This window comes from Lolium perenne, chromosome 1 (assembly GCF_019359855.2).
Source record: "Lolium perenne isolate Kyuss_39 chromosome 1, Kyuss_2.0, whole genome shotgun sequence".
Taxonomy (NCBI): domain Eukaryota; kingdom Viridiplantae; phylum Streptophyta; class Magnoliopsida; order Poales; family Poaceae; genus Lolium; species Lolium perenne.
In genome coordinates this window covers 181,366,264-181,370,713 of record NC_067244.2, presented here as the reverse complement: position 1 = coordinate 181,370,713, position 4,450 = coordinate 181,366,264, and positions in this window count along the sequence as shown.

The following is a 4,450-nucleotide window of genomic DNA, read 5'->3' as shown; positions in this document are numbered from 1 at the left end:
TAAAACAGTAAACAAACAGCGATAGCAGTATTTAGGAACAAGGCCTAGGGATCATACTTTCACTAGTGGACACTCTCAACATTGATCACATAACATAATAAATAGATAGATGCTAGACTCTACACCCTCTTGTTGGATGATGAACACCACTAACTATGTAGGATTACACGAACCCTCAATGCCGGAGTTAACAAGCTCCACAATATTCAATGTTCATATTTAAATAACCTTAGAGTGCATAACAGATCAACATAACCAAACCAAGTACTAACATAGCATGCACACTGTCACCTTCACACTACGAAAGGAGGCATAGATCACATCAATACCATCATAGCAATAGTTAACTTCATAATCTACTAGAGATCACAATCATAGCCTACGCTAAGTACTACACGATGCACACACTGTCACCATTACACCGTGCAGGAGGAATAAACTACTTTAATAACATCACTAGAGTAGCACGCAGATATATTGTGATACAAAACACATTGCAATCATAAAGAGATATAAATAAGCACTTCACTGTGCCATTCATAACAGTGAATAAGTATTCTGTGAAATATAGCCTAAGAGACCCACACGGTGCACACACTGTCACCTTTACACACGTGGGACAAGGAGTCTCCGGAGATCACATAAGTAAAATCCACTTGACTAGCATAATGACATCTAGATTACAAGCATCATCATATGAATCTCAATCATGTAAGGCAGCTCATGAGATTATTGTATTGAAGTACATAGGAGAGAGATTAACCACATAGCTACCGGTACAGCCCCGAGCCTCGATGGAGAACTACTCCCTCCTCATGGGAGACAGCATCGTTGATGAAGATGGCGGTGGTGTCGATGGAGGAGCCTTCCGGGGGCACTTCCCCGTCCCGGCGGCGTGCCGGAACAGAGACTCCTGTCCCCCAGATCTTGGCTTCGCGATGGCGGCGGCTCTGGAAGGTTTTCTCTGGTTTCGTCGAACGTGGTAGGGTTTTCGCGACGGAGACTTTAAGTAGGCGGAAGGGCAAGGCCGGTGGAGTCACGAGGGACCCACACAACAGGGCGGCGCGGGCCCTAGCCTGGCCGCGCCGCCTTAGTGTGGCGCCACCTCGTGGCCCCACTTCGTATCTCCTCCGGTCTTCTGGAAGCTTCGTGTGAAAATAGGACCCTGGGCGTTGATTTCGTCCAATTCCGAGAATATTTCCTTACTAGGATTTCTGAAACCAAAACAAAGCAGAAAACAGGAACGGCACTTCGGCATCTCGTCAATAGGTTAGTTCCTAATAACGCATAATAATGACATAAAGTATGCATAAAACATGTAGATATCTTCATTAATGTGGCATGGAACATAAGTAATTATCGATACGTCGGAGACGGATCAGCATCCCCCAAGCTTAGTTCTGCTCGTCCCGAAGCGAGTAAACGATAACAAAGATAATTTCTGGAGTGACATGCCATCATAACCTTGATCATACTATTGTAAGCATATGTAATGAATGCAGCGATCAAAACAATGGTAATGACATGAGTAAACAAATGAATCATAAAGCAAAGACTTTTCATGAATAGTACTTCAAGACAAGCATCAATAAGTCTTGCATAAGAGTTAACTCATAAAGCAATAAATCAAAGTAAAGGTATTGAAGCAATACAAAGGAAGATTAAGTTTCAGCGGTTGCTTTCAACTTATAACATGTATATCTCATGGATATTGTCAATGTAAAGTAATATAACAAGTGCAATATGCAAGTATGTAGGAATCAATGCACAGTTCACACAAGTGTTTGCTTCTTGAGGTGGAGAGAGATAGGTGAACTGACTCAACATAAAAGTAAAAGAAAGGTCCTTCAAAGAGGAAAGTATCGATTGCTATATTTGTGCTAGAGCTTTTGTTTTGAAAACATGAAACAATTTTGTCAACGGTAGTAATAAAGCATATGTATCATGTAAATTATATCTTACAAGTTGCAAGCCTCATGCATAGTGTACTAATAGTGCCCGCACCTTGTCCTAATTAGCTTGGATTAACACGGATTATCATTGCATAACATATGTTTCAACCAAGTGTCACAAAGGGGTACCTCTATGCCGCCTGTACAAGGGTCTAAGGAGAAAGTTCGCATTTGGATTTCTCGCTTTTGATCATTCTTCAACTTAGACACCCATACCGGGACAACATAGACAACAGATAATGGACTCCTCTTTTAATGCTTAAGCATTCAACAACAGATAATATTCTCATAAGAGATTGAGGTTTTATGTCCAAACTGAAACTTCCACCATGATTCATGGCTTTAGTTAGCGGCTCAATGTTCTTCTCTAACAGTATGCATACTCAAACTATTTGATTGTGAAAACCGCCCTTACTTCAGACAAGACGAACATGCATAGCAACTCACATGATATTCAACAAAGGTAAAAAGTTGATGGCGTCCCCAGAAAACATGGTTATCGCACAACAAGCAACTTAATAAGAGATAAAGTGCATAAGTACATATTCAATACCACAATAGTTTTTAAGGCTATTTTGTCCCATGAGCTATATATTGCAAAGGCGAATGATGGAAATTTAAAGGTAGCACTCAAGCAATTTACTTTGGAATGGCGGAGAAATACCATGTAGTAGGTAGGTATGGTGGACACAAATGGCATAGTGGTTGGCTCAAGGATTTTTGGATGCATGAGAAGTATTCCCTCTCGATACAAGGTTTAGGCTAGCAAGGTTATTTGAAACAAACACAAGGATGAACCGGTGCAGCAAAACTCACATAAAAGACATATTGTAAACATTATAAGAATCTACACCGTCTTCCTTGTTGTTCAAACTCTTTACTAGAAATTATCTAGACCTTAGAGAGACCAATTATGCAAACCAAATTTTAGCAAGCTCTATGTATTTCTTCATTAATGGGTGCAAAGTATATGATGCAAGAGCTTAAACATGAGCACAACAATTGCCAAGTATCAAATTATCCAAGACATTTTATCAATTACTACATGTAGCATTTCCCGTTTCCAACCATATAACAATTAACGAAGCAGTTTCAACCTTCGCCATGAACATTAAAAGCTAAGAACACATGTGTTCATATGAACCAGCGGAGCGTGTCTCTCTCCCACACAAGCATGTATTTATTCAGAGAATGAAAATAACAAAACGAAAATAAAAGCACACAGACGCTCCAAGCAAAGCACATAAGATGTGACCAAATAAAAATATAGTTTCAAGAGAAGAAACCTGATAAGTTGTCGATGAAGAAGGGGATGCCTTGGGCATCCCCAAGCTTAGATGCTTGAGTCTTCTTGAAATATGCAGGGATGAACCACCGGGGCATCCCCAAGCTTAGACTCTTCACTCTTCTTGATCATAGTATATCATCCTCCTCTCTTGACCCTTGAAAACTTCCTCCACACCAAACTCGAAACAAACTCATTAGAGGGTTAGTGCATAATAAAAATTCACATGTTCAGAGGTGACACAATCATTCTTAACACTTCTGGACATTGCCCAAAGCTACTGGAAGTCAATGGAACAAAGAAATCCATCCAACACAGCAAAAGAGGCAATGCGAAATAAAAGGCAGAATATGTCAAAACAGAACAGTCCGTAAAGACGAATTTTAAAGTGACACCAGACTTGCTCAGATGAAAATTCCCAAATTGAATGAAAGTTGCGTACATATCTGAGGATCACGCACGTAAATTGGCAGATTTTTCTGAGTTACCTACAGAGAATTAGGCCCAGATTCGTGACAGACAGAAATCTGTTTCTGCGCAGTAATCCAAATCTAGTATCAACCTTGCTATCAAAGACTTTACTTGGCACAACAATGCAATAAAATAAGATAAGGAGAGGTTGCTACAGTAGTAACAACTTCCAAGACACAAATACAAAATAAAAGTACTGTAACAAAATAAACACATGGGTTATCTCCCAAGAAGTTCTTTCTTTATAGCCATTAAGATGGGCTCAGCAGTTTTAATGATGCACTCCCAAGAAACAAGAGTTGAAGCAAAAGAGAGCATCAAGAAGCAAATTCAAAACACATTTAAGTCTAACATGCTTCCTATGCATAGGAATCTTGTAAATAAACAAGTTCATGAAGAGCAAAGTAACAAGCATAGGAAGATAGAACAAGTGTAGCTTCAAAAATTTCAGCACATAGAGAGGTGTTTTAGTAACATGAAAATTTCTACAACCATATTTCCTCTCTCATAATAACTTTCAGTAGCAACATGAGCAAACTCAACAATATAACTATCACATAAAGCATTCTTATCATGAGTCTCATGCATAAAATTATTACTCTCCATATAGGCATAATCAATTTTATTAGTTGTAGTGGGAGCAAATTCAACAAAGTAGCTATCATTATTATTCTCATCATCAAATATAGGAGGCATATTGTAATCATAATCAAATTTATCCTCAATAACAGGTGGTACTAAA